Raw genomic sequence first — 10,425 nt, forward strand, 5'->3', positions numbered from 1 at the left:
TCAAGCTGGAGAGGAGAGGTGAGCTCCGGGTCACTGCACCCATCCCGCTCGGCCCTCAGCTGACCTATGACCTCCCGTCCAACCCCGAAGTCAGCCACAGCCGTCTGAACCAGCCGCATGCGGCTTTCTCTGAGGGAACGCCTCAGCTTGGCACGCCGGTTCTGAAACCAGATCTGAGAGAGAAAGAGAGAGAGAGAGAGAGAAGAATGAATGTAGGAAAAATAAGAGGAGAGGAGCTGCTTGTCTTCCAGAGCAACATGCTGTCATGTGGGACTTTTTTTTTTCCTTCTTTCTTCCTTATTTTGTACTCTCATGAACTTTTATTTCATGATGTGCAGGAGACTGGATTGTGTAGTTTGGAATAAATAGGTCAGAGGAGCCATTCACACCTCTATATGTGACCTCGCTTTTTTGGTATAAATAGACTGTTTGGATGATTGTTTGTCAAGCACAATCCTATGTAACTGCAGCGGTGTAGAGTCTTGCCACCTGGCCAGTCATTTATTAAATAGATTCATTTTGAAGACAACAGAGAAGACTGACCAGAAGTACAAGTTTTTCTGCATTCTTTGTCAAAACCGTGCAGCTACATTACCCACAATGCACCGTGACAGCCTACAGTTTAGCCTGCCGTGCCATCTTGGTAGTGAACGCTTCTTTATGTCACCTTGTTGCCATCTAATGGACTGGACCAGTGGAGGCTGATACTGTGCTAATTGACAGGTTTGTCTCTTATTACTAGAGGTGAACAGGAAGCAGTTGAATAAAGTTTGTAGCTCAAAGTAAACATCATGGCTGTATTATATGAACTGGATACTGAATGATCACTTGGTATTGTTTCCATTTTTTTCCCAATGGCCACTTGCAGTTTTGCAACAATTCCCCTACCGCCCAAAAAGCATTTTCTCACTAGACCACCACTGTAAAAGAGCCGTCTGCTGACCCCTCCAGCCTCATTGCCTCATATAAGACGGAGGTAGGGAAAGTGTAATATTAAAATGCTTTAAAATGAATTAAAATGACCACTGACAGTAGTAGTAGTAAGACCTGCAAGCAGATGTGATTTGATGTGAAAAACTAGTTCTCCCTTAAAGGCACCAACATGAACGAGGACTACAAAAGCCAAACATGTTCTAGTGGGAGGCCCACAGCACGTTTATGAATTTTTTTTAAGACTTCCCTCAGAATTTCAAATGCAGTTCTTTGGTTTCAAACAGAGTTTGTAATGGCTTTGCCCAGGGGGTGAGTGAGCTGCAGTATGGGTAACTTTATTTCTGGATAACAGTTTAATTCTCAGTGTGTGCTGTATGAACCTGTATTCGGTCCTCGTCCAGGTCGAGTCTCCCCGCCAGCTGCTCCCTCAGCTGGATACCTGGATAACAGTTCACCTGAAACACTGTCTCCAACACATTCACCTGCAGGACACACACACACACACACACACACACACACACAGTTTAAAGACAAACCTGTATTTGCTGTCAGTGTTGCAGTTGGATGTCTTCAACTGTCTGACATAACTGAACTTATATGAAATAGAATCACTTCTTAGGATCTATTTGTCCACAGACAGACTGACTGATTACCTGGCTGTTGGTGAAGGCTGTCCGTGGTCTGCGTCCAATATACCAGTTTGATGTCGGCCTGGGAGAGGTCAGCTGCTGAGAGGGTTGTTGTTGATAACAATGTTGTTGTATAGAGCACATGCTGTGTCCTCTGTTCTCCTTCTCTGCAAAATGTAGAATATATTTAATGGCTTAATATTAGCTTAATATTAATCAACTGTTTATATCCAAATTGAATAAAAACAACATTTGAAATATACATATGGTTTAACCTAGTTTTGTGTTTGTTAGTTTACAGTTGAATTACATTTAATTTAGCTAAATGAGACGATATCCTGATCAATTAATAGAGAAACTGAATAAGCAAGAGATTGATTAGAGGGCTCCTGTTAATCTGTTGTCCCCGAATAGCTTCTTTTCATGAACATTTGTTTTAAGAGGCTGCAAAAGAACGGACTTTTTACAATAAGAAGGGATTAATTACTGTTTTTTCCAAAATCAAAATGTTAAATGAAATATCTCCAGGCAATGAAAAATTTTGGGAATTGAAAATGATTGTAAGTGAATGCACTAAATGTAGTAGCTTATTTAGGGACATAATAATATGAAAATAATAACAATAATAATAAGTCATACAATTACATAACAGAGCCAAAAATTCAATTTTCTGCATTTCTAGAAAGATATATAGAAATTTGACTGCTTCCACTCTTTCTTTCTTTTTTACCTTTACAATGTAGTTAAAGTATTCAACTGGTGCTTTGCTTGGTGTGTATTTGTATATAACTAAGTGGTGTTAATGCTTACACTAATTTTGCTGAAACAGCTGAATTAAATAGTTCTTAAATATTGTAAATGCATCATACAAGACAACAAGGAAATAATGGGTCAGTTCTGTATTTCTCTAATTATATATTTCGTAGCACTACAGAAAGATGCACACAATTCATATCAGACTGACTGTTGGTGCTTCCTCAGTAAGAAGCAGCCCTGTCACTCTAACTCTTCTCTTGACTTCCACTGAAAACGGCTTATATTTGAAATCTTTAGCGCCTCACCTGCCCACGGTCGATGGAGTTTCAGGCAGTTTCCAGGTCTTTCCAGCTCCAAACCCAGAATCCGCTCGATGGAAAACACCGACCTGCTTTCTGCTGTCACAGGAGCCACAGCGGACGCCATAATGATCCGACTAATCGATCAGTAAGCAGGCGCAGAAAGCCCCTTTCCTGCAAACAAAACTACTGACAACAACCAAAACAAAACTATTCCTGATCAGAAGCCAAGTAGTTCCACAAGTCGATTTTCTCTCAGTAAGAATATTGATGATACTATTGGTTCTATAACGTGGACCTGAGGTCTAAAGTCGACTAGGAAGATGAATGGATGGTTAAGTGTGAGGTCCATGTGAAGCAGCTGGAATACAAACTGCTGACTGCTGGTTTAAATGGGAGTGGAGGATTTACACTGGCCACCAATTAGAATTAAGAAGTGGTTTTCCATGTGAATGAGATTCCCTGAGGTTCCATACAGCGGCTAATCTCTTCTCTGTGTGTATGTGTGTATGTGTGTGTGTGTGTGTGTGTGTGTGTGTGTGTGTGTTACTAAGGGACAGCATATTCAAATTACATTTTAGTTGACGTAGTTTCACAAATGCCACAACTCTGCAGAAAGAAAGTATTTGCAAACTTGGCAGGAGACAAAAAAATATGTGTGTGTGTGTGTGTGTGTGTGTGTGTGTGTGTGTGTGTGTGTGTCTGTCTGTTTCTGAGTTTTCCCTCATGCGATCCAGGCTACTGTCTGTGTGAGATTAGGACGAGGAGCCTTTTTACTGGTGTCACACAAACACAAAGCATAATTCTGTCCTTTTCTTCTGAATTACCAAAGTAGAAAATCACTTTAGTTTTTTTACATTACAAATTCGACCATCTTTCTGTTACAAGTCTGCGACTGAGTTTAATCTATAATAATAATGATGATAATGATGGCAATAATAATGATCCGGTGAGATCCACTAATGCTATTAGCCTAATCTGTGTGTGTTGTGATGCAGATGAAGCTCGTAGCGTCTGAATGCAGGTTGAAGCAGCAGGGAGGAAAACCTTTTCACAACCAGATTAGCTCCTAATGAAGGCCTGCAGCAGCTTTAAACTAACAGCACACTTGTTTATTTATCCCTCAATGAAAGGCAGGATGGATGTGAGGACGTGATGACTACAGACAGAGAGGAAGGCTACGTAACCTCATACAGGAATTCTTCAACATTTTGGGAAACAGACTTATTTGCTTTCTTTCTGAGAATGAGGTGAAATCGTTATTACTGTTTTGTCCAATCAACACCTTTGACGCTCTCCTCTACCAGTATTTTATGTCTGTATTTGTATGTTCTCTTGCTTTTCTTAATATCACCATTTAAGTGTTTTCTATGGTTTTAATCAATTGTTTTCCAAGAAATTCCATCTTTTTTAGAGACATTGTGAGTTTTTAACATTGGCATGTTTTAATGCAGTTTTTGTAGGATTTATTACTAACAAACCTTGTGAATTGAAAGGTTTTTAAATAGATATATTTATATTTACTTTTATCATTAACCTCTTGACTCCTCACCAGGAACCTGTTCACAGCCTGGAGGGGAGATCACATAGAAAATATGCATTGAAGATGAGAGATCAGTGAGAGATGAGATCAGTGTTTTATTCCCCTTCCCTTACTGCCTTATCGACACCTTTTAAATATTTCATTTATGATCTTTTAACAAGATCATTTACACTCCCCTCCAAAAGTATTGGAACAGTGAGGCCAATTCCTTTATTTTTGCTGTAGACTGAAAACATTTGGGTTTGACATCAAAAGATGAATATGAGACAAGAGATCAACATTTCAGCTTTTATTTCCAGGTATTTACATCTGGATCTGATACACAACTTAGAAGTTAGACCTTTTGTTTGAACCCACCCATTTTTCATGTGAGCAAAAATATTGGAACATGTGACTGACAGGTGTGTTTTGTTGCCCTGGTGTGTCCTATTACATTGATTATTCAAACAATAAATAGCGCTGAATGTCTACGTTCAGTTTCAGATTTGGGTTTTGCCTGTGCAGACTGCATTTATAGTTAGAGGTGTAACCAACAAGAAAACCAGAGAGCTGTCCATGGCTGAAAAACAAGCAATTGTGAAGCTGAGAGAAGATGGAAAATCAATCAGAGTCATTGCACAAACATTGGCCATAGCCAGTACAACCATTTGGAATGTCCTGAAGAAGAAAGAAACCACTGGTGTACTAAGTAACAGACATCGAACGGGTAGACCAAGGAAAACAGCAGCAGCTGACAACAGAAACATTGTGAGAGCTGTAAAGAAAGACCCTAAAACAACTGTTGACATCAGCATCAACCTCCAGAGAGCAGGAGAGAAGGTGTCACAGTCTACTGTTCGCAGAAGACTTCATGTACAAAAGTACAGAGGCCACACCAGAAGATGCAAACCACTCATTAGCAAGAAGAATAGGAAGGCCAGGCTGGAATTTGCCAAAAAGTCCAGAGACAAGCCTAAAAATTCTGGGACAAAGTTTTATGGACTGATGAGACAAAGATGAACCTTTACCAAAGTGATGGAAAGGCTAAAGTTTGGAGAAAGAAAGGATCTGCTCATGATCCCAAACATACAAGCTCATCTGTGAAACACAGTGGAGGTCATGTCATGGCTTGGGCTTGCATGGCTTCTTCTGGGATGGGCTCATTCATCTTCATTGATGATGTAACACATGATGGCAGCAGCAAAATGAACTCAAAAGTCTACAGAGACATTTTGTCTGCCAATTTAAAGAAAGATGCAACCAAACTGATTGGGGGATCCTTCATGGTGCAGCAAGATAATGATTCAAAACACACTGCCAGAACAACAAAGGAGTTCATCAGGGGCAAGAAGTGGGAGGTTTTAGACTGACTAAGTCAGTCTCCAGACTTCAACCCTGTAGAGCATGCATTTTACCTGCTAAAGAGCAGACTGAAGGGAGAAACCCCCCAAAACAAACCACAACTGAAAGAGGCTGCGGTGAAAGCCTGGAAAAGCATCACAAAAGCAGAATGCAAAAGTTTGGTGATGTCAATGGGTCACAGGCTTGATGCAGTTATTGCAAGCAAATGATTTGCAACTAAATATTAAGTCTTTTCACGTTAATGTATTTTAAGTCTATCTGTTCCAATACTTTTGCTCGCCTAAATATTTGGTGTTCCGTTACAAATAATGCTATCTTCTAACTTGTGTATCACATCCAGATGTAAATACCTGGAAATAAAAGCTGAAATGTTGATCTCGTCTCATATTCATCTTTTGATGTCAAACCCAAATGTTTTCAGTCTACAGCAAAAATAAAGGAACTGGCCTCACTGTTCCAATACTTTTGGAGGGGAGTGTATCATTGGAGGTGTTTTACATACAAAACATATTCCTAATCTTTAAAATCTATGTATCTTATTGCAGATGAATTGCAATGTTATATTTGTTGAAATTCTGACAGCAATCAATAAATCAAATGGTTTGACAAAAAAAAATGTCTGTGGCTGTCACAAGCCTGTAATAAGCCCGTCCAGGCAGACTTCGTTTGGCTCAAATGAAATGATTGGATGGCCGACCTGCCTGTCTACCTACCTGCGTGCCCTTATGGTGCATGACCAGAGTCTTCCACAACACAACGTTTGGCAGACTTATTGCTAAAGATAGTAAGCTATTCACACAAGAATTTGAGCCGTGGTTCAGCGGGTTACCCAGCACAAAGCACACACCCACTGAGCCGAAGAACGAGAGGCAGAGCCACCACTGTCAAATGTTGTATCCATAGACTGTATAAAGAAGTGGAAGTAGCTTCCGGGTCTGTAAAGTGAAGCCAATGCGGAAGTGCCTTAACCTGCATTCTTTCAAGTGTCAAATGCAAAATGGCCTCCGCTTGTATGAAAGTCTATGGGAAAACGACCCTACTTCTGACTTGATTTATTACCTCAGTAACCACTTTAGAATTTAGAATTTTACAATCTTCTTCAATACAGCATGATGTTCATTTAGTAAATGATGGTCCCATTCAGAAGAAAATGATAAGCAGGGTATGCTTTAGGGCGGGACTATGTTGTGACTAACCAGTCAGATGTGGTCTTTGTGGCACAAACATAATTTCTGGTTCTAAAAAAAACAAGATGACGACACCCATGAAACCAAAATGGTGACTCCCATAAAGCTGAACTCAAGGCTTCATAGCGGCGTCCATAAACCAGTGGGTGACTTCACTGTGACAACATCCACTTCTGTGGTTGTATCACCAAAGCCTGTCGTTTCGTGAGCTAACAGCATAAAGCATAGCCAAGTAAGCCAAGTGAGCAGGAACTACGAGCTAAAGGTAACATTACATTATTACATTCGTGGCCACTTTTTTGCTTGTGTTTTTATATGATATGAGGCCTATAACAGAGCTGTTTGTTCATCAGACTGAAAAGCAAAGAGAGGCGGTCAGTCTGCTGTTGTGGACAGAATGAACGAGAGAATGGCCACGACAAATCTTGGGCGGGGCGCCACTCGGGGATGCAAATTATTACCGGCAGCGCCCCTCCAGCAGCTGCCGCTCTAGGCGACCGCCTATATGGCCTATGCCTAGAGCCGGCCCTGGTCCTGCAGATGTTGAAGGACCTCAACCGCCTCAGAAAACAGAGACGGCTCTGGCCCTTCCTATAAAGGGCATCAATGTTCCTCTCCCAGTCCAGTTTGTTATCAATGTGTACCCCCAAGTACTTATAATACTCAACAATGTCCACACTGACCCCCTGAATGAAAGCAGGGGACACCGGCACCTTGGTCCTCCTCAGATCCACCACCAGTTCCTTCGTCTTTGTCACATTGAGCTGTAGATGGTTCTGCTTACACCATGTGACAAAGTTGTCCACAACAGCCCTGTACTCGACCTCATCACCCTTGCTGATACATCCAACCACCGCCGAGTCATTAGAAAACTTCTGGAGATGACAGGTCTCCGTGCAGTAGTTTCCGCGGTGTAGAGGGTGAAGAGGAAAGGACAGAGGACAGTCCCCTGTGGGGCCCCGGTGTTGCTGACCCCTCTGTCTGACACACAGCGTTTCAGGCGCACATACTGTGGTCTGCCAGTCAGATAGTCCACAATCCAGGACACGATGGTGGGGTCCACCTGCATTGCTGACATCTTCTTACCCAGTAGACCTGGGCTGATGGTGTTGAAAGCACTGGAGAAGTCAAAAAACATGACTCTCACAGTGCTCGCCGTCTTGTCCAGGTGAGTGTAGACGCGGTCAAGCAGGTAGATGATGGCATCCTCCACTCCAAGTTGGGGCTGGTAGGCGAACTGTAGGCGGTCCAAAAATGATTTGACCACGGGCCAGAGCTGCTCCAAGATGAGTCTCTCCAGGGTCTTCATGATGTGGGAGGTCAGCGCCACAGGTCTGTAGTCCTTAGAGTCACCGGGGCGCGGCTTCTTTGGCACAGGAACTAGGCAGGACGTCTTCCACATCACCGGGACCCTCCGCAGACTCAAACTCATATTGAAGACATGCTGAAGAACTCCACAGAGCTGGATGGCACAGGTTTTGAGCACCCTGGGGCTGATACCATCAGGGCCTGCAGCCTTGCCAGAGTGAAGTTTCCCCAGCTGTCTTCTAACATCTTCAGCTGTGATAGTCACTGAAGATGGGGGTGAGGGGGTGGGGATAGAGGTGAGAGAGTGGCCTTCCCTTGAAGATGAGAGGCTGTAAGGAGGGTGAGGGGGAGAGAGTGGAGTAGGTGTTGTTGGGGGCAGAATAATCGAGGTGTTGATGTTAGTGTCTATAGGGAGTGCAGGGGCCTGGGCATCAAATCTGTTGAAGAACAGATTAAGTTCATTGGCCCATTCCACACTGCCTTCAACTCCACTGTTGCCAGCTGACTTAAAACCAGTGATTGTTCTCATCCCTCTCCAGACCTCTCTGTTGTTATTTTGTTGGAGTTTCCGCTCCAACTTCTTCCTATATTCCTCCTTAGCCTCTCTGATCTTGTACTTCAGGTGTCTCTGTGTGATTCTCATCTCCTCCTTGTTGCCAGCCCTGAAAGCCCTCTTCTTATCATTCAGGAGGGCCTTGATGTCCTTTGTTACCCACGGCTTGTTGTTTGGGTAACAGTGAACAGTCTCTACTGGAACAATGGAGTCTACACAGAAGTTGAATAACCTGACACCAACAAAAAATTTCAAAATGTATGCATGCTTTAATTCCAAAAGTTTATGAGAGATTCATGTATGAGAGTTACTTTCAAGATATGAATTTAAACAACATTTAAGGCAATATTTTTTTTTTTTAGGATGTAAATTGTTAATGTAATTCATTGTAAAGGCAAATAAACAGGCTCTCCAACCGTATGAAAAACAATGACAATTAGCATTGTAACAAGAGAGAAATAATCTACAAAACTATTTTTGCTGAGTTTATTATGGCATAGTTCTGTTATCTGCACAATAGTATAGTAGAATAGTAGTTACAAACTGCATTCTTTACGAGAAATGAATGTAAAAACTGCAATGTGACCTGTTATAAATATTACAGCATTTTTCCATTGTCAGTACAACAGTTTGTGTATTTAACATTTAATATATGTATTTATAGCATGACGTGTATGCAAAAATTGCGGTTATAGCTGTCATAAATATTAAATCATGTACAATAATGTCCGTTATTAACACAAAAGTAGATCAATTTCACAGGTATAAACTGTATTGTTTACATAAAATAAATGCAAAAATCGTCATGTTACTTCTTATAAATATTACGGCATGTTTCCGTTATTAGCACAATAGTGTGTTCATTTAACTGTGAAAAATTGTATTCTTTTCGAGAAATAAATGCAAAAATCACAGTATTGAATGTTAGACATATTACGGCATTTTTCCATTAAAAAAAAAACAGTGTAAGAGTAGGGAAATGTATTTTTTCGAGAGAAAAACTGTAAAATATAATTTTTTTTCCTGATTAACTTATTTATGGTGATTCAGTGTTGTATAAACAGTATCAAACTGTTTTAGAGTTTACAGATTTTCACTGTCATGGTTTGACAGTTTTTCATCGTAAAATCTACGAAATTTTTTGATAGTGTACAACATCTGAAGACATTAGTTTCCAGGCAACCAGCACCTTTGTACATCGTGTAATTTCTAAGCTGACAGATGCTTATTGGGAATGGCAATTATACTCATAATCAGGTCAACAGTGGTAATGCGTATCCCCACCTCAAGAGAGACGTGACCCTAAATTGGAGAACAGATTCTTTAAAAACTTGACTGGACAGCGACAACAAAACACAAATACATATACAGGAATTTTATCTAATTATCTATTTATTATTATTATTATTGTTGTGGTGTGGGGGGAACCGGAGCACCCGGAGAAAACCCCAACAGGCACGGGGGGAACATAAGACCTCCACACAGAAATACACCAGCCGTTTGGCAGGTTCTCTCCGTGGAAGACCACTGCACCTCCATGCCGATGTGAAATGACATGATGTTGCCTTGTTTGGGTGTATGGTTTTCATCATGTTATCAAATAAACCTTTTTCACTGCAGACATTTTGGCTTGTCGTATTATGACAAGACAAAATGTTTGCTGTGAAAAGGGCCTATGGACTTCTTGGCCTCAGTAGGTGGGGGGGGGGTAAAGTCCGGTAAGGTGCCTCAGTTGGATGGAGACACGTTTTCTTCTTTCTTTTTCTTCCAGCACTTTGGTTTTCTCAAACCCAGAAAGTGGCGAAATCTTTTCAAGCCTGAAATCCGCTTCGTCTCTGGGAGATTCTCCTGAGAGACATCAGCTTTCTTCAGGGCA

This window comes from Pempheris klunzingeri, chromosome 2 (genome assembly GCF_042242105.1).
Source record: "Pempheris klunzingeri isolate RE-2024b chromosome 2, fPemKlu1.hap1, whole genome shotgun sequence".
In the NCBI taxonomy this organism is placed as follows: domain Eukaryota; kingdom Metazoa; phylum Chordata; class Actinopteri; order Acropomatiformes; family Pempheridae; genus Pempheris; species Pempheris klunzingeri.